Source organism: Mobula hypostoma, chromosome 2, assembly GCF_963921235.1.
Source record: "Mobula hypostoma chromosome 2, sMobHyp1.1, whole genome shotgun sequence".
NCBI lineage: Eukaryota > Metazoa > Chordata > Chondrichthyes > Myliobatiformes > Myliobatidae > Mobula > Mobula hypostoma.
In genome coordinates this window covers 106,702,522-106,728,579 of record NC_086098.1, presented here as the reverse complement: position 1 = coordinate 106,728,579, position 26,058 = coordinate 106,702,522, and the positions used below count along the sequence as shown (strand labels likewise).

Sequence of the window (26,058 nt, the reverse complement as noted above, 5' to 3'; positions counted from 1 at the left end):
AGCTACGTGTCCATTTGCCACATATAGTGTTTCATTTGTAAACATATCTATTTTCCACTCCCATTTTGAGAGCAACATGCATCCATTTGTAAATAAACTAGAAGGTCAAAAATAGTCATTGGTAATGATAACTATAAAATCTACTGGATTGTCGTAGAAATCATTGTTTTACTAATATCCTTCAGGGATGAAATCAGAATCAGGTTATTATCACTGACAAGCTTTGTGAAATTTGCTGTTCAATTGATCTTACCCAGCCTACCTTTCATGTGACCAAGACCCATTTTGTGTAGTTGACTCCCAAGGGTCCTCTGAAGCGTTGTAGCAAATCTGGGAATGTCCTGCCACTATGACTATGTTAAAACAGAGAAGAAATAAAACAGGACAGACCTCCTGGTTTCAATCTATGCAGCAAATTCAAACGTAGCAAACTTTTTCCCAGCCTTCAAAGTCCTACTCACAAACACCTTGAGCTGGTGCTTAGATTGTGAGACCTGCTCTACAGGTTAGCCATGGTAACTCTAGTATAGTCACTGTTAAGTTCTGTAACTTCAAAACATTAAACTAATTCAAAGGAAAACAAGAACTGAGGGATGTGAGTCTTAGTTCATAGTTACTTTATGCGAGGCATGCACGTTTGACACAGCCGAGTCATGACGTATGCATTCATGTATTTTTACATATAACCATAATGAATTATATAAATAACAAATAATTCTTAATCAAGCAATGTATTTACAAGATTACTCAAATATTACTGAATTATTAAGTACACAGCAATCATGCTCACAGAATCTTGCTTACAAGCAAAGTTCCTGATTCCTGCATTACTATCCCTGGGAATGTCCTGTCTCACCAACAGAACAGTTCCATCAGAAAGGGTAGCATGTTGATGTACAGGTAGCAGGGACTGGCTGTTAGAGTTCTCAACCATGACTTCTGATCTCTTGAGTTCTCATCAATAGCAAAACCTCTTCATAGTTACTGGCCAATGTCTTCAGTCATCTCTTGTATCAATGCTCCTCCATGTTGAACAACACTTGGAAGAGGCAATAAAGTGGTAAGGACACAATTGATGGGAATATTTTTGTAGGATTCTCACTGATTAAACTGCCTGAGTCTTTGAAGGACAAGGGTGCCAAAATGGGCCTACACCTGAATGAACGAGAGCTGATCATAAACCAACATGATCTCATTCACAACATTTAGTCAATAGAAGATGTATCTGTCTATGATAGTCATGATACAATTGGACACACTGGAGACTGTGGTAGAACAAAGTACTCTACGGAAAATCTGAGCAATTCTGGACAATGTTTCCCACCCTCTGCTTGCAACCTTGGCCGAACAGAGGAGCACTTTTAGTAATAGACTGTGACTATTTGGACAATAGAATTGATAGCTTTGTGGCAAAGTTTGCGGATGATACAAAGATAGGTGGAGGGGTAGGTAGCACTGAAGAAGCAATGTGATTGCAGCAGGAGTTAGGCAAATTGGAAGAATGGGCAAAAAAGTGGCGGGAAAGGATATTATTATTATTATCAGTCAAAGGATATGGCGGGAAGGCAGGTGTATGGTGTTGAGTGGGATCCAGGATCAGCCATGATAGAATGGCGGAGCAGACTCGATGGGCTGAATGGCCCATTTCTGCTCCTATGTCTTAAGGTTTAACAGTGCTGCTCCAAAGAGCACTATATGAGTTCATTCTTACCCTTGGCCATTAGCTCTATAATGAGTCAACCTATAGCCAGGGAAGTGATAACACCCGCCTGTTGGACTGTTTGAGGTAACTATTTTTTATTCTTTTTTACTTCTCTTCTAATATTTGTACGTTTGTATATCTGTGCACTTGTAATGCTACTGCGATACTGTAATTTCCTTTGGGATCAATTAAGTACCTATCTCTATTACAAGCACCACTGGACAGTCCTCAAGGAGGTAAAGCCCCATCTTAACATTAAAGACACACTCCGTTGTGTTGTTTGGCACAAGTAATATGGTAAGTTAAATAGGCATGGAAAAAGTATTACAGATACGGCCTCACAGGTCCAGTGACATGGCTTCAGTTCTGATCTCTGTTGTTGACTGCATGAAGTTTACACATTCTTCGTGTGAGCGAATGGGACCCCTCCATGTGCTTGTATTTCCTCCCACTCCCAGAGGCAGGAGGGTTGGTAGGTTAATTGCCTGTTATTAATTACCCATAATGTGCAAGTGAGTGGTGGGGTGTGGGGGCGGGATCGGGAATGGGAGTGATGGTGGTTTTGAGGAGAATGTGGGGAAAATGAAATGGAATTAATGTAAATAGGTGTGTAAAAGTCAACACAGGCTCAGTGGACGGATAGGTCTATTTCCATGTTCTCTCATCCAATGATATTGGAATTCTAAATCTATGAACTGAAGATACCCAGGTTGGGCAACTATGAGGGACTATGAACTATCAGCAGCAGCAAAATGTACAGCACAATAATTTTTTTGCTCATGCCTAGGTTTATCCATAGGACCATAAGATGTAGGAGCAGAATTAAGCCATTCACCCATTTCATCATGGCTGATCCAATTTTCCTCTCAGCCCCAAGCTCCTGCTTTCTCCTCGTATGCCTTCATGCCCTGACCAGTCAAGATTCTATCAACCTCTACCTTAAATATACATAAAGGCCTGGTCTCCACAGCTGCCTGTGACAAGAAATTCCACAGATTCACCACCCTCTGGCTAAAGAAATACTTGTCATCTGCATTCTAAAAGGATGTTGCTCTATCTGGGGCTGTGTCTTTTGATCTTAGACTCTCTCACCTTAAGAAACATCCCCACCACATCACTCTATCAAGACCTTTCACCATTCTGCCACTTTTTTGCCCATTCTCCTAATCTGTCTATGTCCTTCTGTAACCTCTCTACTTCCTCAAAACCACCTGCTTGTCTTCATATTGTCTACAAACTTTGCAACAAAGTCATCAATTCCATATCCAAATCACAGTTAAATAACATAAAGAGAATCAGTCCCAACCCAGATCCCTGTGGAACATTACTAGTCACTGGCAGCCAACCAGAAAAGGCTCCCTTTATTCCCACTCTTTGCCTCCTGTCAATCAGCTACTGCTTTATCCATGCTAGAATCTTTCCTGTAATACCATGGGCTCATAGCTTGTTAAGCAGCCTCATGCGTGGCACCTTGTTAAAAGCCTTCTGAAAATCCTTGCACTCAACATCAACTGATTCTCCTTTGTCTACCCTGCTTGTTACTTCTTCAGAGAATTCCAACACACTTGTCAGGTAAAATTTTCTCTTGAGGAAACCATGCTCACTCCAGCCTATTTTATCACGTGTCTCCAAGTACGCCGAGACCTCATTTTTAAAAATTGATTCCAACATCTTCCCAACTACTGAGGTCAGACAACGTGGCCTATAGTTTCCTTTCTTCTGCCTCTCTCCCTTCTTGAAGAGTGGAGTTTTTCAGTCTTCCAGAACCATTCCAGAATTGAATGATTCTTGAAACCCCATTACTAATGCCTCCACAATCCCTTTAGCAACTCCTTGCAGAACCCAGGGGTGTACATGATCTAGTCTGAGTGACTTATCTACCTTCAGACTTCTCAGTTTCCCAAGAACCTTCTCGCTAGCAATGGTAACTTCAAAGACTTCATGACCCTTGACACCTGGAACTTCCACCAAACTGCTGGTATCTTCCATAGTGAGAGTGATGCAAAATACTTATTCAGTTTGACCGACATTTCCATTACTACCTCTCCAGCATCATTTTCCAGTGGTCCAATATCCACTCTCACCTCTCTTTTACACTTCATGTATCTGAAGAAACTTTTTGTATCCCTCACTCTACCATTACTGTCAAACTAGGCGATTAAAGCAAGTTGATTTAGGTGAATATGTGGGCATACTAGGAGAAGAACCGGAGATAACTACAAACAATTAAATGCCAAACTGGTGGAGCTGAAGCTCAGGTCATGAGCTGGCTAAACAGCAACAATCACAGACAAAGATTTCACAAATGCTAATTCAGACTAAAGATTTGTATTGCAATGGCGATGGATAATATTGTCTCTAAGAGGAGGAGGTTATTCTAAGAGCACCACCATCCTCAATGACACTGGTGTTGGTATGTGAGTGCTCGCTTTTACAAGTTTTGAGAACTGTCCTCACCCAGAAGTGCCAAGTGGATGATCCTCCACATTTTCCTCCAGTAATCACCATTAAGAATCAGAATCAGAATCAGGTTTATTATCACCGGCATGTGTCGTGAAATTTGTTAACTTAGCAGTAGCAGTTCAATGCAATACATGATATAGAAGAAAAATAAATAAATAAATAAATAAATTCCGGTATATGTATGTAACACTCAGCTATATCAGCTCGTATTTACCTAGGGGAAACTCTGTCCGCCGCCCAGCTGTGTCTCCCAGTTGCGTTGATTGCTGTGCAATGCCACCTGGTTGAACATCAAACATCAATCATCAGACAGCACACGATGTACACTTTACAGATTACAAATCTTACTGGGACTATCAGATTCATAGCGATACAATATAAAAGAAAAAGAACAAAGCGCCAGACTTATCAAAGTTCAATTTCTTTGTGCACACAGTTGAAGCTCAAATACCCGGGATCTTCTCTCTTCACCCTGCCATCCACTCCGACCCCCTCGACTCATCCAAGGTGAGACCACCCAAGGTGATTGACCAGTGCGCCTCCAGCACGTCCCTCTTACTCCCGTTCTCTCCTCCCAAAAACCCGCCAAACACTCTGTTTCCCAGCCATATGAGACAGAATATCACCCCAAAAAAGGAATAGCATGGACACCCATTGGTTCATTCACTCCTTATCATTAGTGATAACCCAAACAAGCTGCTAGCTGCTAGAAAAAGAATGGTGAGGATGGGCAATTACGCAACTCCCTTATCCATTTGTCCCCCCCATCCCTCGCCACCAATCTCCCTCCCGGCACTTATCCGGGTAAGCGGAACAAGTGCTACACATGCCCTTACACTTCCTCCCTCACTACCACTCAGGGCCCCAGACAGTCCTTCCAGGTGAGGCGACACTTCACCTGTAAGTCGGCTGGGGTGATATACTGCATCCGGTGCTCCCAATGTGGCCTTCTATATATTGGCGAGACCCAACGCAGACTGGGAGACCATTTCGCTGAACACCTACGCTCTGTCCACCAGAGAAAGCAGGATCTCCCAGTGGCCACACATTTTAATTCCACATCCTATTCCCATTCTGACATGTCTATCCACGGCCTCCTCTACTGTAAAGATGAAGCCACACTCAGGCTGGAGGAACAACACCTTATATTCTTTCTGGGTAGTCTCCAACCTGATGGCATGAATATTGACTTCTCTAACTTACGTTAATGCCCCATCTTCCCCTCGTACTCCATCTGTTATTGCCCATCCTCTGGGCTTCCCCCCTCCCCCTTTCTTTCTCCCTAGGCCTCCTGTCCCTTGATCCTCTCATATCCCTTTTGCCAATCACCTGTCCAGCTCTTGGCTCCATCCCTCCCCCTCCTGTCTTCTCCTATCATTTTGGATCCCCCCTCCCCCTCCCACTTTCAAATCTCTTACTAGCTCTTTTTTCAGTTAGTCCTGATGAAGGGTCTCGGCCCGAAACATCGACTGTACCTCTTCCTAGAGATGCTGCCTGGCCTGCTGCATTCACCAGCAACTTCTATGTGTGTAGAATGAAAGAAGTGCAGGTTCAATGTGTGAATAAGGTGAGGGTGAGAGAATTGTTAAATGAGAAATAGCATGAACAAAGATCAATTGTATTCTGGCAGATTGCAACTGCAGATCGCCTTCCATCATTAATACCAGTTAGGTGTCACATTCTCCTGCACATGAGATAAGAAATATGTTAATAAGTATCACATAATGTATTTGACTACTGCAGTCTGTCTGTATTTGACGGCAGCAGTCTGTCTGTATCTGACTAGCAGTCTGTGCAAACTGAGAAATGAATCGGCCACAAACCATTCTAGGTACAATGAGCTTTGAGTTCTCATGAAGGTTATTAGTATGTGGTTGTGGGGCTGTCATCTATATGTTGAATAGACTGGTAGAACATTGGTGGGGTTTGATATTTGAAGTTCCATTCAATTGCTTTGAACACTAGTGAAGTCTTTGGACATTCTAAAACACCACATCTACAGTATGTCCTTGGGGTTTGATTCCCTATATTCACCCCATCACAGCGACCTTTCTCAATGATAGTTTAGTCTGAGTCTGGATGTACTCCTAGCTCTCTGCAGATGAATGATTTCATTTCCAGCTTCTCAACCGGGATCTCCAATGAAGCATCCAAAACTCATGAACCCCACTCTCTTATATATCATTCTACCAAATTACAATCACCTACAAAATGACTTCCACCAACTACTGCAGCCACAGTGTAACCTCATACACTTTAAGAAGTGCAAGCTAGCCACTTATACTTTGGTTTCTTGCTGATGCATCAAGACGATCAGCAGCTGTGGTCAGCTCTGCCTGGATGCTAAAATTAGCAGACCAATCTTCTTTGGTACACTGTTGATAGATATACATGGGGTAACAAGTGATCTGCTCAAGGAACTTCAGGGTGTGTGTTGGGGGGGTGGGTTCAGCGGCATCCATAGGGGAAAGGAACTGACGATGTTTTGGGTTGGACTGAGAGTGGAGAGAGGAGATGGGCAACATGAAAAACAGTGTGGAGGTGGTGGCTGGGGTGGGAGGGGTTAGACAGGAGCCCTTAGTGATTGGTGGACTAAGAGGAGGCAGTCACAGGCAGGTCAAGCCAGATAGAATAGAGGGACGGGTGGATTTGAGAGTTAGTAACATGTAGATCGTACATACAGGAGATTCTGTAGATGCTCAAAATGCACACTCAAACACACACAAAATGCAGGAGAAACTCAAAGTCAGGAAGCATCTATGGAGGAGAATAAACATTCAATGTTTTGGTCTGAGTTCTCCCCCCTCCCCCCCCCGAGGATCAAGGATTCAGCTTGATACGTCAACCATTTATTCCCCTGCATAGATGCTGCTTGACTTGCCGAGTTCCTCCAGTAGATTGTGTGTGTAACAGGAGGAGGATAGATGAAGGCAGACACAAATAAAAGAGCAGGATGATTTTCTGAGGTGGGTGAGGGTGTCGGGGAAGGGGGAGATAACTCCAGGATGATGATGAGCAGGAAGACATAGGCTACCAATGTAGGAATCTGATAGGTAATGGAGGTGATAATGGGACCTTTAGTAGAAAGGGAAATGAAAGATGGAACCAGAACCAGGTGAGGATGGGGCAAGGGGAGGGGGTGAAACGTGTGTAGTAGGTGATGGAACAAGAAGGTGGAGGGGGAGGAAGTTGAGTGGTGGGGCGTGGAGGATGGAGGGTTGGGGGAGGGCAGTATAAAATCGGATAAAAACATTGGTGGGAGCAGGATGGGGCGGGGGTGTAATCTAGGATTGGAAAACTCAATATTCATGCCATTGGGATGTAGACTAGTCAGACAGAATATGAGATGCTGCTCTTTTAGTTTGCATTGAACCACTCAGCGGCAGTTGAGAAGGCCAAGAACGGAGAGGTCAGTTTGGGAGTGAGAGGTTGAAGATGTCCTTGAACACTCCAGCCAGTTGGTCAGCATAAGTTTTCAGTAATCAGGTGTAAAACAAGGCTGCACTTTCTATGGTTACAGGTGAAAGTGTGGAAAAACTGGGGATCAGGGAGGGTGGGATGAGCAGAACAAGGAGGCACAGAGAGATTAGCCTCTGTGGAAATTAGAGAGAGGTGGGGAGGAGAAGATGTGACTAATGGTGGGATTGCGTTGCAACTGGCAGAAAGGATGAAGGGTAATGTGTCAGATGCAGAGGCTAGTAGACTGAGAGGTGAGGACTAGGAGAACTATCTCTGTTCAGTTAGAGGAAGATGGGTTGAAAGCACAAGTCTGAGAAGCAAAGGAGATAAGGGAGAAGGGTTCATTAACAGCAGAGGAAGAGAGACACATTTGTGGTAAAAGGAAGACATTTTAGATGTCCTAGGTGTGGTGGATATGGAGAGATTTGGAGTAAGGGATGGCTTTCTTACAAAAGGCAGGTTGGGAAGAGGTGTAATTTAGGGAACTGAGTTCCGTCAGCGCATTGTTTATTTTGTTCCAGATCCCAGCATCTGAAGACTCTGGTGTTTACATATGGAGTTGGTATGCATTGCAGTCCCTGTACTCTTTCATCAGCGCTACCTAGTTTAGCCCTCTGCAAAGAGTGAATAAAGCTAGAAAACTGAATAACCAATGTTATTCAGAAATAAAACTGCCAGCTTTTTTTTTACAGAATTTGAATTGCTTGTGTTAATACAAACCTTAAGGATGCAGAATGGTGGGCTAATGACCCAAGCTGAACCTTGGCATTTGAGGGAACTTAAGGACTAGAAGCACTGAATTTCAGGATCATAATATTCTGGAGAAGGGTAAATCACTTCCATTGTAGAGTTCCACATGTTGACAAGTCATCATAATGTCCTGAATCTTGTTAGCAAAATATTGCCATAAAATACTATGAAGTGCTGGCAGAAAAATGCAAATAAAGAATTGCAGTCTAGACTTTTTGCCAAGCAGATACAGAGCAGAAACAAAAGAAATCTTCAGTTGTTGGAAATCAAACTAAAAGACACAAAATGCTGGAGGATCTCGGCAGGCCAGACAGCATCTATGAAAAGAGTACGCAGTCCTTGTTTTGGGCTGAGACCCTTCAAAGTGACTGGAAAAAAGAGATGAGAAGAAGTTGGTGAAGGAAGGAAGAAAGAAATACAAGGTAGTAAGTGATAGGTGAAACCGGGGCGGGGAGTAAAGTAAAGAGCTGGAAGTTGATTGGTGAAAGAGATAAAGGGCTGGAGAAGGAGGAATCTGACAGGAGAGGAGAGATGGCTGTGGGAAGAACACCAGAGGGAGAGGATGGGCAGGTAAGGAGATATGGTGAGAGAGGGAAAAGGGAATTGGGGAATGGTAGAAGAGGGGGGTTATTTACCTGAATTTTGAGAAATAGATGTTCATGCCATCAGATTGGAGACTACTCAGACGGAATATGAGGTGTTGCTCTTCCAACCTGAGTGTGACTTCATCGCAGCAGCAGAGGAGGCCGTGGACTGACATGTCAGAGACACAGCAAATAGGATTTCCTTGACTGAAACCAGAAACTCAGTCAATTCTGAATAATCATTCCAATGAGAGTGGCTGTCATGGAGTGAATATTTCTTTTACATTCTATGCATGAAGCATTTAAACAATCCTGAACTTCTGCATTCCCTTCCCTCTCAGTCGTCTGCACATTTTGGACTAGACAAAATGTGTTCCTCCTTTTCAAAAAACAAAAGCTCCTTTACAATCCATTGAAAATATTCAAAGCTGTTTCTTGAAAGAAAATGCTTTACAGAGTCAAAACTCCAAACAAAGAATAAGTCTGTTATAACAGAGTCATTATTTGAAGTCAACAGTGCAGAAAATAGTTCAAAAGCTGCTAGAGTATCTTACTAAAATATATGGAAAAAATGGACTATATTGTATAATACAAATTAGGATATAGGAGAAACGGTAAAGCACTAGGTGAGGTAGTGAAAAGGAATGAGGATCTTTACGGAAACGGAACAGTTCATTATAATCACACTTTGATGTTTCTGGAACTGGATGTTGGGTAGGGGAGAGTATAGCCACTACCTAATACTCCTCTGTGTATTAAATGCTGCACACTATGAGGGAATTGTTCACAATGGTGTGCCAGATTTCCCTGTCATTGTCCTTTTGCCTTTAGATGGATTGAGCTCTTGATTCCCTTGGTGTGCAATGTACAGGATATATAGTATCACCTGATAATGGTATCACCTTCCTACAGTGCTACCTGCACCATTCATTTCTATTGAGGCCATGAAATCCTTTCAGAGAATCAGTCCTGGAGAAGTGAGTCCCCGCACTTCTCTATGTCTTCGGTGAGCAGGCAGGAAATGAACTGCAACAGGGACAGCACAGTAGCATAGCGGCTAACGTAATGCTATTACAGTGCTGGCAGTCAGCAATCAGATTTCAATTCCTGCAGCGATCACGAATATGCTTTCCCTGCGACCACATGGGTTTTGTCCGGGTTCTCCCACATTCCAAAAGATGTACACATTATGGTTAGTAAGTTGTGGGCATGCTATGTCGGAGCTGGAAGCGTGACGACACTTGCGAGCTGCCCCTTGCACGTATATGGATTGTGAATAAAGCATTTCACTGTATGCTTCGGTGTTTTGATGTCAGCATATGTAACAAGTAACGCTACTCTTTTCAAAAAATGCATTGCTAAGGGAGTAAGTGGCCATGTGGGTAAAGATGCTTGAGATAAGATTTCTGTTGGATAAGACACTTTCTGAAAATTGCTAAAGAATAAGTAATCGGACCAATGGACAACACAGCTACTTATATTGATTGAGGAAGGAGATCCTGTTGACGTCTCCAAAAAAGTCTCCCGTTGATTTTCTGCATTAAATAACACATGGTTTCTGCACCGTTTTGTGTTAATGAAAGCAAGCATGCTAGTATTCAGGAAAGGAACACATGGAAAATAGCAACAGTGTAAGTTTTCATTTCAGATTAAGACCATAAGACCATAAGATGTTGGAGCAGAAATGGGCCACTCGGCCCATCCAGTCTGCTCCACCATTCCATCATGGTGGATTTATTATCCCTCTCAACCCCATTCTTCTTCCTGTAACCTTTGATGTACTGACTAATCAGGAGCCTGTCAACCTCCACTTTCAGTATAGACTATGAATTGGCCTCCATAACTGTCCATGGTAATGAATTCCACAGGTTCAGCACCTTTGTTTAAGGAAATTTCTCCTCATCTCTGTTCTAAATGGATGTCTGTCCATTCTGAGACTGTGCCTTTGGTTCTACGACAGGAAACATTCTCTCCAATTCCTCTCTGTTGAGGCCCTTCAATATTCAATAGGTTTCACTGAGATTCCCACTCATTTTTCTAATCTCCATTGAGTAAAGGCCCAGAGAAATCAAACATTGATGTTTTCATTCCCAGAATAATTCTCTTGAACCACCTCCGGATCCTCTTCAATGCCAGCACGGTGTTTCTTACATCAGGGGCTCAAAACTGCTCACAATACTCCAAGTGTGGTTTGATCAGGACCTTAATAAGCCTCAGCATCACATCCTTGCTCTTACTATATATTGTAGTCCTCTTGAAATAAACACTAACATTGCATGTACCTTCCTTTATGAAATCCCGCACAAGGACTCCCAAGTCCCTTTGAATTGTCTTCCCATTTAGAAAGTAGTCTATACCTGTATTCCTTCTACCAAAGTGCATGACCATACACTTCCCTGTACTATATTCCATCTGTCACCTCTTTGCTCATTCTCCAAATCTGAGTCCTTCTGCAGACTCCCTGCTTCCTCAACACTACCTGCCCCTCCATCTATCTTTCTGTTGTCCGGAAACCTGGCCACAAAGCCGCTGATTATCCAAATCAGTGATTGATTCCAGATTGCAGTAGAGTAAAATATTCCGACACAAGTAGCAGTTAGATTATTTTTTATTTATTTAGAGATACAGCACGGGACAACTTTTGCACTGTCCAGAAATCCACCTATTTAACACCTACTGATTCACAGGACAAATTACAATGACTAATTATTCCATTAATAGGTGGTATATCTTTGACTGCATGAGGAAACTGGATCACCGGAAGGAAACCTATGCGGTTCACCACCTCCACAGAGGTTGTGCCAGATTTAAACTCCCAACGCCAAGCAGTAATAGCATCTTGCTAGCCACTACGTTAGCTTGGCAATTAGTTATATATCAAAATCAATTTTGTTCATGATACGTAATTATTTACAAGAATAAACTGTGCAATGTGTTTTCATTCTTACATTCATAGGCAATGTGTTAAGTAGTATTCAATTACATTTCTAACAACCTGCAGCACTGATGCCACTCACTTGGCTCCCTGGGGTAGGATACTACTACAATAATTGCAGAAAGTTTCTTTAAAATCAAAACAAACTTAATTCATAATAAAAATGTTTACAAGAATAAGCCATGCAATACATTTTCATTCATACATTCATAGGCATTGCAAGGAGGAACAGGTAGTGTTGAGGCGCAAAAAATCTACAGAAGGTCTTAGATTGGGAGAATGGGCAAAAAAGTGGCAGATGGAAAATAGTGTAGGGAAGTGGATAGTCATGCACTTTCTAAATGGAGAGAATATTCAAAAATCAGTGATGCAAAGGGACTTTCTTCGGCAGTTGAACAGGGCAAGCGCGTGAAAGTCAGACCGTGAGGCAGCAGGAGTGTTTAAAAGCAAGAAGATTGTGAAGGTCGGTCATTTCTTCGGCAGTTGAACAGGGGCACGACTGCGCAAGTGCGTGAAAGTCGGACTGTGAGGCAGCGGGAGTGTTTAAAAGCGAGAAGATTAACGGAATGAGTGACGTTGTAGCGGGCGAGGGAGTAGTGGGAGACAGAGTAGGAAGGCTTTGGCTCGAGAGGCTTCGGTGAGCAGAGGCTGAGGAAGAGCTTCACTCCAAGTGAGGTAAGGCCGGGTAAGTTCCTTTCATAAATCTAATTACCTTAAGAGTAGGTAATGGGGGCAGCAGTTAGGGCAGTTGAGTGCTCCGTTTGCAGTATGTGGGAAGTCAGGATGAGCACAATAGTCCCTGATGACTACACCTGTAAAAGGTGCATCCAGCTGCAGCTCCTGACAAACTGAGTTAGGGAACTGGAGCTGGAGCTGAATGAACTTCGGATCATTCAGGAGGCAGAGGCAGAAATAAACAGGAGTTACAGGGAGATAGTCACCCTTAAGAGTCAGGAGATAGGTAGCTGGGTGACTGTCAAGAGAGGGAAGGGGAATAGACAGATTGAGCAGAGTACTCCTGTGGCCGTTCCCATCAATAATAAGTATATCGTTCTGGATACTGTTGGTGGGGACGACCTACCAGGGACAAGTTGCAGTGGTTGCGTCTCTGGCACCAAGACGGGACCCTCAGCTCAGAAGGGAAGGAGGGAAAAGAGGAGAGCAGTAGTGATAGGGGATTCAATAGTAAGGGGGACAGATAAGAGGATCTGTGGAAGAGAGAGAATCCCAGATGGTCTGTTGCCTCCCTGGTCCCAAGGTCTGCAATATCTCAGATCGAGTTCTCAGTATTCTCAAGAGGGAGGGTGAGCAGCTGGATGTTGTGGTCCATGTAGGGACCAATGACGTGGGTAGGAAGAGTGAGGAAGCCCTGAAAGATGAGTTTAGGGAGTTAGACGTCAAGTTAAAGGACAGGACCTCCAGGATTGCTACCAGTGCCACGTGCAAGTGGGTTTAGAAATAGTAAGATAGTGCAGACCAACATGTGGCTGAAGACATGGTGAAGGAAAGAGGGCTTCAGATTTACAGATAATTGGGCAGTTTTCCAGGGAAGGTGGGACCTGTTCTGGTGGGATGGTTTACATCTGAACTGGAGGGAGACAAATATTCTTGCAGTTAGATTTGCTAGAGAGGCTCCAGTGGATTTAAACTAGATACAAGGGGGGAGGGGAACCAGAGTGTAGGAACAGATGTAGGGGAGAAAGTTGTTTGCACCATTAGTGATAAACAGAGAATAAGAGGTGGAACTTTTCTTAAATGTATTTATTTTAATGTGAGGAGCATTATAAGAAAGGTGGATGAGCTTGGAGCATGGATTGATACCTGGAAGTATGACGTTGTAGCTATTAGTGAAACATGGTTGCAGGAGGGGTGTGATTAGCAACTAAATATTCCTGGATTTCATTGCTTCAGGTGTGGTAGAATCAGAGGGACAAGAGGGGGAGGTGTTGCATTGCTTGTCAGAGAAAATATTACAGCAGTGCTCTGGCAGGATAGATTAGAGAGCTCATCTAGGGAGGCTATTTGGGTGGAATTGAGGATTGGGAAAGGTGTAGTAACACTAATAGTGGTATATTATAGACCACCTAATGGGGAGCGAGAAGTGGAGGAGCAAATTTGTAAGGAGATAGCAGATATTTGTAGTAAATACAAGGTTGTGATTGTGGGAGATTTTATCCCATACTGTAAAAGGGCTGGATGGTTTGGAGTTTGTAAAATGTGTGCAGGATAGTTTTTTGCAGCAATACATAGAGGTACCAACCAGAGAAGGGGCAGTGTTGGATTTCCTGTTAGGGAATGAGATAGGGCAGGTGATGGAGGTATATGTTGGGGAGCACTTCGGGTCCAGTGATCACAATGCTATTAGTTTCAATATAATTACGGAGAAGGATAGGTCTGGATCCAGGGTTGAGATTTATGATTGGAGAAAGGCTAACTTTGAGGAGATGCGAAAGGATTTAGAAAGAGTGGATTGGGACAAATTGTTTGATGGGAAGGATGTAATAGAGAAATGTAGGTCATTTAAAAGTGAAATTTTGAGGGTACAGAATCTTTATGTTCCTGTTAGGTTGAAGGGAAAGGTTAAAAGTTTGAGAGAGCCATGGTTTTCAAGGGATATTGGAAACTTGGTTCAGAAAAAGAGAGATATCTACAATAAATATAGGCAGCATGGAGTAAATGCTCGAGGAATATAAAGAATGTAAAAAGAATCTTAAGGAAGAAATTAGAAAAGGTAAAAGAAGATACGAGGTTGCTTTGGCAAGTAATGTGAAAATAAATCCAAAGGGTTTCTACAGTTATATTAATAGCAAAAGGATAGTGAGGGATAAAATTGGTCCCTTAGAGAATCAGAGTGGACAGCTATGTGTGGAACCAAAAGAGATGGGAGAGATTTTGAACAATTTCTTTTCTATTGGTCATGTTGTTCCTTTGTTTAAAAAGGATTCTAAGAGTAAACCTAGCAACTATCGGCCTGTGAGTTTTACATCAGTGGTGGGTAAATTGATGGAAAGTATTCTTAGAGATGGTATATGTAATCATCTGGATAGACAGGGTCTGATTAGGAACAGTTAACATGGATTTGTGCTTGGAAGGTCATGTTTGACAAATCTTATTGAATTTTTTGAAGAGGTTGCTAGGAAAATTGACAAGGGTAAAGTGGTGGATGTTATCTATATGGACTTCAGTAAGGCCTTTGACCAGATTCCACATGGAAGGTTAATTAGGAAGTTCAATATTTAGGTATTAAAATTGAAGTAGTAAAATGGATTCAACAGTGGCTGGATGGGAGATGCCAGAGAGTAGCAATTTGTCAGGTTGGACATATATTTATGACATTATTCAAATATTATAGAAATATTAAATACACAACAGTAGTGAAAGCAAATGCAAAGTTAGCATTCAGATCCAGAGGTCTGGAATATAAGAGCAAGGATGGAATGCTGAGGCTTTATAAGTCAGTGGTCAAACCGCACTGAAGTATTGCGAGTAGTTTGGGCCCCTTATTTACAAAAAGGTGCTGCCATTGGAGAGGGTCCAAAGGAGGTTCAGGAGAATGATTCTGGGAATGAAAATGTTAATGTATGAGGAGCATTTGATAGCTCTGGGACTGTACTCACTGGAGTTTAGAAGAATGAGAAAGAATCCCAATGAAACCTACCGAATATTGAAAGACCTAGATAGAGTGGATGTTTCCTATAGTGGGTGAGTCTAGGACCAGAGGGCAATAACCCAGAATAGAGGGATCTCCATTCAGAATGTCCGTCTCATCTGTGCCAGGTCTTTACCATCCCCTCTGACCTTCAACTCTCTAAGGCAGAGTACTCTGTCCTCAGTAAGGGCCTCACCTTTGTCCCCCTTTGCCCACACATCAGCGAGTCATGCATTCGCCATGACGCTGACCTCTTCTTCTGTCGGATCCGTCTTCGAGCCTACTTCTTCAGCAAGGACTCTCCCACCCCTACCGATGACCCTTTCTCCTGTCTTCAACCCTCCTCCTCCTCATGAACACCTTGCTCTGGTCTTCTGCCTGCTCTGGATCTCTTTATTGCTAACTGCCGACGAGACATCAACCGTCTCAATTTCACCACACCTTATTCCCATTCCAACCTCACTCCTTCAGAACGCTCTGCTCTCCACTCCCTTCGCACTAATCCTAACCTTACTATAAAGCCCGCCGATAAGGGGGGTGCTGTTGTAGTCTGGCGTACTGACCTCTACCTTGCCGAGGCCAGCGACAACTCACGGATACCTCCTCTTATTTACCCCTCGATCATGACCCCACTAAGGAGCACCAGGCCATTGTCTCCCACACCATCACCAACTTTAACAGCTCAGGGGATCTCCCATCCACTGCTGCCAACCTTATAGTACCCACACCCCACACTTCCCGTTTCTACCTCCTACCCAAGATCCACAAACCTGCCTGTCCAGGTAGACCTATTGTCTCAGCTTGTTCCTGACCCACCGAACTCATTTCTGCATACCTCGACACTGTTTTATCCCCCCTTGTTCAATCCCTTCCTACCTATGTTCGTGACACATCTCACACTCTCAATTTTTTCAATGATTTTAAGTTCCCTGGCCCCCACCACTTTATTTTCACCATGGATGTCCAGTCCCTATATACCTCCATCCCCCATCAGGAAGGTCTCAAAGCTCTACTCTTCTTTTTGGACTCCAGACCTAACCAGTCCCCCCCTACCATCACTCTCCTCCGTCTAGCAGAATTAGTCTTTACCCTTAGTAATTTCTCCTTTGGCTCCTCCCACTTCTTCCAAACTAAAGGTGTAGCCATGGGCACCCTTATGGGTCCCAGATATGCCTGCCTTTTCGTTGGCTTTGCGGAATAATCCATGTTCCAAACCTATTCTGGTATCTGTCCCCACTTTTCCTTCGCTACATCGACGACTGCATTGGCGCTGCTTCCTGGACACATGATGAGCTCGTTGACTTCATTAACTTTGCCTCCAACTTTCACCCTGCCCTCAAGTTTACCTGGTCCATTTCCGACACCACCATTCCCTTTCTTGATCTTTCTGTCTCTACCTCTAGAGACAGCTTATCTACTGATGTCTGCTAAAAGCCTATGGACTCTCACAGCTACCTGGACTATTCCTCTTCTCACCCTGTCTCTTGCAAAAATGCCATCCCCTTCTCGCAATTCCTCCGTCTCTGCCGCATCTGCTCTCAGGATGAGGCTTTTCATTCCAGGATGAAGGAGATGTCGTCGCTTTTTTAAAGAAAGGGGCTTCACTTCCTCCACCATCAACTCTGCTCTCAAACGCATCTCTCCCATTTCACGCACATCTTCTCTCACCCCACCCTTCCGCCACCCCACTAGGAATAGGGTTCCCCTGGTCCTCACCTACCACCCCGCCAGCCTCCGGGTCCAACATATTATTCTCCGTAACTTCCGCCACCTCCAATGGGATCCCACCACTAAGCACATCTTTCCCTCCCCCCCTCTCTTTGCTTTCTGCAGGGATCGCTCCCTACGCGACTCCCTTGTCCATTCGTCCCCCCCATCCCTCCCCACTGATCTCCCTCCTGGCACTTATCCGTGTAAGCGGAACAAGTGCTACACATGCCCATACACTTCCTCCCTTACCACCATTCAGGGCCCCAGACAGTCCTTCCAGGTGAGGTGACACTTCACCTGTGAGTCGGCTGGGGTGATATATTGCGTCCGGTGCTCCCGATGAGGCCTTCTATATATTGGCGAGACCCGACACAGGCTGGGAGACCGTTTCCCTAAACACCTATGCTCTGTCTGCCAGAGAAAGCAGGATCTCCCGTCGGCCACACATTTTAATTCCATGTCCCATTCGCATTCTGATATGCCTATCCACGGCCTCCTCTACTGTAAAGATGAAGCCACAGTCAAGTTGGAGGAACAACACCTTATATTCCGTCTGGGTAGCCTCCAACCTGATGTCATGAACATTGACTTCTCTAACTTCCGTTAATGCCCCATCTCCCCTTTGTACCCCATCCCTTATTTATATATTATTATTTTTTTTCTTTTCCCTTTTTTTCCTCTCTTTTTTCTCCCTCTGTCCCTGTCACTGTAACTCCTTGCCCATCCTCTGGGCTTCCCCCGCCCCCCCCTTTCTTTCTCCCTAGGCCTGCCGTCCCATGATCCTCTCCCTTCTCCAGCCTCGTATCCCTTTTGCCAATCAACTTTCCAGCTCTTAGCTCCATCCCTCCCCCTCCTGTCTTCTCCTATCATTTCTGATCTCCCCCTCCCCCTCCCACATTCTAATCTCTTATCATCTCTTCTTTCAATTAGTCCTGATGAAGGGTCTCGGCCCGAGACATCAACTGTACCTCTTCCTAGAGATGCTGCCTGCCCTGCTGCGTTCACCAGCATTTTTTATGTGTGTTGCTTGAATTTCAAGCATTTGCAGATATCCTCGTGTTTGCCTTAATAGGGTCTAGATTAGTCAGGACATTAAAGGTTACAGGGAGAAGGCAGTAGAATGGGGTGAATGGGCTAATTCTGCTCCTCTGTCTTATTGTCTTAAGGTCATGGTCTAATGCACGAAATCTATCCAACTATGCTGCTGCTCAGGACTTTGTGAAGTCATGCCACCTGAAATTGGGCCACTCACCTCACTTGAGTTTCGTGATAGCATGTCACATTTTCAGCCTGACATCGAAAACTTCGACAAATTCTATAGATGTGTGGTTGTCACAGGAAAGCAGAATCTATCATCAGGCATCCCCACCATCCAGATCATGCTCTCTTCTCATTCCTGCTAACAGGAGGAAGGCACAAGTGCCTCTGGACCCACACCACCAGATTCAGGAACATTTCGTACCCCTCAACCATTAGGCTCTTGAACCAAAGGGGATAACTTCACTCAACTTCACTTTCCCCATCATTGAAATGTTCCCACAACCTATGGACTCAAATTCAAGTACTTTTCATCTCCTGTTCTTAATATTGATTGCATATTTATTTATTATTATTATTATTTCCTTCTTTTTGTATTTGCAGTTTGTTGTCATTTGCACACTGGCTGAACATTCAAATTGGTTCAGTCTTTCACTGACTCTGTTGTGATTTTTAATCTATTATGGATTTATTAAATATGCCCACAAGATGAAGAATCTCAGGTTTGTATATGGTGACATTAAATTACTTTGAACCTTGAGCATTCTCCAGCATGGGTCTAATGATTTCAGTCTCACACATTTCCTGGCGCTCGAGGGTTTATTCAACAGCCTGCATAGACAAGTCTCAGCACAACTAATGCCATCTCATGCTACTCCATTGCTGTCATTGTTATTTCAAAAAATATTCTGCTAACATGCCTATCCAACTGAGTAGCTCTGGAATTCTTGGCAGCTATTGAAACACCTTGTGAATTCCAGAGCACATTACAACTAAGAGAGGGTGTTATCTCCGGCTTTCAGCTGCTGGCACAGCACTCGCTAATGGCAGAAATCCATTAACAACCTTCCAAGGTGGGGTCAGTTGCTATGTCAGTGTCACTTATCCCTACACAATGAAGAAAGAAATATGCCCTGAAATAGGACTTAAGGCATTTCTTTGCTCTGGTGTATTGACAAATATTGATAAGAACAAGGAAATCGACTCTACAAGTTGAGAGAAAAAAATTTAGGTTTGATAGCTATTCTTAAGTAAGTTTCCTGTACGTGTTTCTCAGGACAATAGTGTACAATGCTGTATACCTTGCATTCAGCCATCTATCTGCTGAATTGCTGCTCTCTTTGCCCAGAGTTTTCAATGACCCACAAGAAGTTCTTGCTCTTGGTGAATCAGCTTCAGTTTGCTTCTCAGGGCCAAATGATGGAACAGTCTAGGAAGGCCATCTGTACAGAGTCAGAAGAGGCCACGTGGAGAACCGCAACCTGTTTATCGGGTGACCTTGGGAAAGAGGTTAGATAATGGTGCAAAGATCTGCAGACCTCTCCAACAGCATTTCAACCTCCAGAGCTGAGCCCATGGCAGACCTTGAGTCTGATCCCCGCTCATCCTCATTTCTCTCCACTCAATCTGTATCATCAGAATGAGAATTAGATTTATTATCGGTGATATATGTCATGAAGCTTATTGTTCTGTGGCAGAAAGACATTATGTTACAAAGAAGTAAATATATGGTAGATGAGAAACGGCAAGATAGAGTTCAGGATTTCATGGACTGTTCAGAAATCTGAGGGTGGAGGGGAAGATGCTATTCCTAAGGCATTGAGTGTAGGTCTTCAGGCTCCTGGATCTTTTCTACGATGGTAGAAGTGAGAAGAGGGCACGTCTCAGATGGTGAGGGTCCTTAAAGATGGATGCTAACTTCTTGAGATTTTGAGTATGTTCTCAACAGTGGGGAAGCTTGTGTCCATGATAGCATAATCAAAGCAGGAACGTACAGTTTGATGAAGTGGGATCTCTGTGGGAGGAAGATGAAGAAAGTCTCCAATCCAGTGCAAGAGGCCAGATCCTGTGTACCATACCTGCATTCCCAAAGGAAAGAATCTGGCTCATGCATGGTATTCCTTCTGCATGTGCAGGAGAGAAATCTGTTAATGTGCAACAGTTGAGTGTTGAACAGAGATGATCAGGGTGCGGATGTACATGATTTCCCTGTTCATGGGCAACCCCTGATGTTGATGTGCAGGTCTCCTCTGCTCCTGGAGAACCATGCACTGATTCCACGTTGAATTTCTAGGACCCTGACAGAAGGACCTGTGGTCTTTCTTTGCCCAGTGTAAACATCAGGCTGCTTCCTGGTAACAGATCACTGTTCTTTTTGATCTGTTCCCATTTATCAAAGACTTCACGAGGTTCTCACTAGCCTCCATCTGAGTTGTACGTAGTGGACCCTATGGTCCCCTGGCTCCACACATCCTCCATGTGAGTGTAAAGATATCTCCCCCTCCCCCTCCAGCTTTCAAATCCCTTACTCACTCTTCCTTCAGTTAGTCCTGACGAAGGGTCTCGGCCTGAAACGTCGACTGCACCTCTTCCTATAGATGCTGCTTGGCCTGCTGCGTTCACCAGCAACTTTGATGTATGTTGCTCTCACTTGCTTCATTCAGTTTGCCTGAAAAAGGCAGGTCTGTACAAAGGTTATTTAGTTTATAACGTACATTTTCAGTTTCACTTACCTACCAAAACACCTTATTGGTGATGCAAAAGCACAGATACCAAAGATCTATCTATAGTTCACCAAAGAGAATATAGCAATCAGAAAGTTGGAGTATGAATTACACTTGTTACTGAAGTAATTTGAACTCAGTGCCCCATCTAACCATCAGTTCTCTATCAGGAGCAGTGCTGCATAGATGAAGGACTCATCTTCCCTCACTTGAGCTTCCCCCTGTTCCTTGCTAGCTTTACATAGATAACAGAGATGAAGAATATCTGGAGCAAAAAAGCATCTAAGGAGGCAACGAGATCATTGATGTTTCAGGTTGAGATTTGTGGGTCTTTACCCGGGATCTCAACAGGAAATGTTGACTGTTCCTTTGCTGCCATGATGTTACCTGACCCGCAGTGTTCCTCCAGCAGTTTGCTTTTGGTTCCAGATTCCAGAATCTATAGTCTCTGTGCCTCAAGAATATCTAGAGACCTGACTTCTGTGTGGTGGCAATTGGATTGGATGTGAGGGGCAAAATAATAACAAAGAGTGAGAGTAAGAGGTACAGTGGCCGAGGAGTGCTTGCATCCTGTGGGGATGCAGGTGAAGTGAGAGTTTGTGAGTCTCTCTACCTGCATAAATGTTTAATGGTATAATGAATATCTAAGAGGGGTGCACAAGGACACCAGCCATAAGTCTGGGGACATTATATATCTGATATTGATGGCAGTATGTGGTCCCTTCTGTTTTTGTCGGATGAATTTGCAAGGAAATCATCCCACAACAAAACAAAGGAATGCAACCATGATACAGTTCCTGGCACATTGCACTCACAGTTCAAGTCCAGACATCTGTGATGGTTGTGTGATGTTCCTGCATTACCCCTTTGACCACATGGTGCTCCAGTTTCCTCCATGCCCTGACCTGCAGGGTTGGTCCGGAAGTGAGTTGGTCACAGTAAATTGCCTTTAATGTGTAGGTGACTAATGGGGGTGATAGAAGAATAAAATGAGATTAGTATAGGATTAGCAAAAATGGTAGCCTGGTGGTCAGGCCAAATTCAGTGGGCCGAATGGCCTGTTTCTTTGCTCTATGACTCTATACCACAATGCTATTCTTGTAGAACACCATGTGAGTGGGATCTGCTAACACAGGAAAATCACCAGTGAACGGCTGAAGACTCTGTGAATTCTGGGCTGGAACCTGGCCAAAAACTGAGCTGATCAGTTCAGCTCACTCAACTCTGACCTGACTTCCCAACCTACAGACTCACTTTCAGGGACTCTACAACCTATGCTCTCATGTTCTCAGTATTACAAGAAATAAGTATACAGTATATGTTTTGATAGACATGTGACAAATAAAGCTAATCTTTACTGCGACAGCAAAAAGAGTAGACAGAGTTCATCGAGCAGAGGCTGCTTTCTGTGATATGTTGAGTATATCCACAGCTCAGCAGTTTCTTGTGTTCAAGGGCAAAGCGGTTGTTGTATGGACCCATGATTTATAAATGCTTTCTATGGTAAATATATAAAAAGTGTGAGGATCAAAAGGAACATGCCAAGTTTCTCCAGCCTGGTGAGGCAATAGAGATGTTGGTATGTTTTCTTGGCCATGGCATCTACATGTTTAGACCAGGACAGGTTTTTGATGATGTTCATTCCTAGGAACTTGAATTCTTCTGACCTCAGTGCCATTGATGTAAACAGGAGTGTGTGCATCCCCATCCCCCTGTGGTCAATGACCAATTCTTGTGCTTTTCTGGCATTGAATGGAAGCAGTAAGGGCATTAGAATAAGAGAATGGAAGAAAGAAGAATCAAAGGGAAAGGATGTGGGCAAGATCTTGATGTGTCTCTGTTTATGTGGGTGTTTGTGTGTGTCGATTATTCTGTGCACACACGTGTGCTTGTGTGCACACGTGTATGTGCAATCTCTATTTATAAAGCAAAGCCCTGGTTCCAAATGTGGTGGACTTATTTGTTGAAAGATCATGGTCTGCTAAGGCCAGGAGGTAATTCCATGTTGAAAGAGATTATACACAGTCATCATCCACCCCTCAGAATGGAGAGGAAGCAAATCATCCTCATAGTAATCGTCTGTCTAAGAGAGGAGAAAAAGTAAGCAAGAAAGAGCAGGAATTATGTTCACCTGGACATAATTTCAACATATCTAGTGAGGTTGTGGCATTTCTTGAGGCTTTCTGCATAGTTTGGGGATTCTTCTTCCCAGCCATTACCTGTCAGGTTCTTTGAATGAAGGGTCACACACCCACAAGATCTGATCCACCTCATGAAACCCCCTCCACGGCTCATAAAACGTCACTCAGGTTTCTTTTCTGCTGCACTAGAATATCATTATCGTATTGAGAGAATCGGGATACTCTCTCTGAGGCAGCCATGTTATATGCTTCGACCATCTGGGGCCATAGGGGTGTGTCTTTACCAGCTCAGCCTTTCTGAGCTTAGCGTTCTGCAAAGTGTCAACAGAAGTTGACTTAATGTGTCCCTATCTGGATGTGTGCAAATTTAGGGTTTGGGTTTTCTCCACTGAGAACATTGTGTCCAACTCATCTGTGAGATAAAATACTAACCTTCATGTTCTGTTCTTTTTTCAAAATAAACAAAAACAGTAATAAAAGAAAACAAAGGTGTTGAGTAAGATTTGATGGTATGTCCCTGTCAGTATGTAAGTGAGATCCTTCAATGAGTGTGTAAAATTTTCCTGCAGACAGCCATGTATTTTTGCAGATCATATCACTGTTGTGAGTCCTGTGCCATGAACCTGATTTTATGAGCCTCCCAATACTATTTTCCCTTTTAGTTTTTGTCCAAATAAAGTTCAGAGTACACATGCAGATGGGAAAGAAAATCCTTTTTTGGCAATACCTGAATCTTGAATTTGTCTTGTAGAGCAAACATTGCTTTATGGCCTTTTCCACATGCTGGGAAAGGCATTGTGCAAGTATTAGTTTGTTTGAACAAATATTAACACTTCTGCATCAAGTAGCTATTAAAGTATTGCAAGCTGCAGAACTAGTATTGCTCGTATTTTACAGGCTAACGCTATCAATCATTTCATACAGAGTCTTGTCAGCTACACCTGTACCCATATAATCTACTTATTACAGGCAGCACTGCCAACACCTATGATATCTTTGAAGACGCCGATCTTTAATGATTAATTTTCAAGATATTGCTTCATACAATACAGGAGAATATCCACTAGAAATGCATCTTTGCCTGAAAGAGTTCAAGAAGCTGCACACCAGTGTCTGTGCATTCAACTATGTTTCAGAAATTTGTATTCATTGAAGTTGATGGAACTAAATTTCAGATGCAGAGCATAATGCACTGTTTCTTCTACACTGTACATGTAGCACATTGATCAAGCAGAGTTTCATGAAACATTGTTATTTACTTTAGTGAGAGATAACAGGAAAGAAAGCTGATTGAACAGATGGGTTGGGGTGGGTTGAACTCAGGAATCAAAGCCTCCAGGGGTATATCTAATCAGTGTTAGTGAGCTTAATCAATGACCAATCTCTTCTCTCCCACTCCTTTCCACCTCCACAGAGACAGATTTGCAATAAAAATGAAAGCAGTTTTAAGAAGAACATAGCAATTTTGGAAATAATCTGAATTTAGTAACCAGAAGTGGAACCTATGCATGCATGCATGTATATGAGACATTTTTAAAGACGTGGGTAAATCTTTTATTTTTCTTCAAGAATATGTATTGTTAAACTGTTTAATATTTTATTAGCAAGACCATTTAAAAGAAAGCACATAGTACATAGAACATTGCAGCACAGTATAGGCCCCTGAGCCCAAGATGTCGTACTGACCTTTTAACCTATTCTGAGATCAGTCTAACCCTTTCCTTCTACATAGCTCCCCTCCATTCTCTATCACCCATGAACCCATTTAAGAGTTTTTTAAATACCCCTAATGTATCTGTCTTCACCACCACCCCTGACAGGGCAATCCACTCACTCATCATTTTCTGTGTAAAAACTTACTTCTGACATCCCCCTAGACTTTCCTCTAATTACCTTAAATTTATGCCCCCTCATATTAGTCATTTCCACCCTGGGAAAAAAAGTCTTTGGCTATCCTCTCTTATCATCTTGTACCCCTCTATCCAGGCACCACTCATCTTCCTTCACTCCAGAGAGCAAAATCCTAGCTCATTCAACCTATCCTCAAAAGATATGCTTTCTAATCCAGGAAAAATCCTGGTAAGTCTCCACTGTACCCTCTCTAAAGATTCCACATCCTTTTTATAATGAGGCAACCAAAACTGAATAAAATGTTCCAACTATGATCTAACCAGGGTTAGAGTTGCTACATTACCTCATGACCCTTGAACTCAATCCTCTGACTAATAAAGGCCAACACACTATTTGCCTTCTTAACAACCTTGTTAACTTGCATGTCAACTTTGAGGAATCTGTGGGCATGGATCCAAAGATCCCTCTGCTCCTCCACGCTGCTAAGAATCCTGCCATTAACCCAGTATACTGCCTTCAAATTCAACCTTCTGAAATGAATTCACTTCACACTTTTCCAGGTTGAACACTATCTGCCATTTTGAAGCCTGCGTACATCCTGTCTCTCAGAGTATTTCAGTCCCACTCTCTGTACTGCAGCATCATTCTGATTTTCTGTACTTAAGAAGGCAAATGTTATGTTGTTCTGCAAAAGAAGTTTTAAGCACAAAAGCAGAGATGTCTTGATGCCGTTGTGCAAGACAATAGTCAGACCGTACATGGAATATTGTTTGCAGTCGTTGTCTCCTTAATTAAGAAAAGCTATGTTTTCTCAAGAGAGTTGGGCAATAAAACAAATCACCAAACTAATGCTGTAGATAGATTCATACATGGCTGCAGATTCTGAAGTCTGGAACAATAAGCACTCTGCTGAAGAAACTCAGTGGGTCAAGCACCATCTGTGGGGGGGGGGTAGAAGGAATTGTCAACACTTTGGGTTGAGATTCTACATCAGGACTGAGTGGAGGTGAGCGATAGCCAATATAAAGAGCAGAGGGGGAGTGTTAAGACAAG

At 43.2% G+C, this 26,058-nt stretch overlaps 1 long non-coding RNA gene across 1 annotated transcript in view; it reads right to left on the bottom strand.

Moving 5' to 3' along the window:
• Positions 1–314: 314 nt before the first annotated feature.
• LOC134342342 (uncharacterized) overlaps positions 315–26,058 on the bottom strand; it is a 28,941-nt gene continuing 3,197 nt past the window's right edge. The window contains exons 2-3 of the long non-coding RNA XR_010017005.1: positions 4,380–4,445; positions 315–353 (exon numbers count right to left, since the gene is read on the bottom strand). This is a non-coding gene — a long non-coding RNA (uncharacterized LOC134342342). The remainder of the gene's footprint in view (positions 354–4,379; positions 4,446–26,058) is intronic.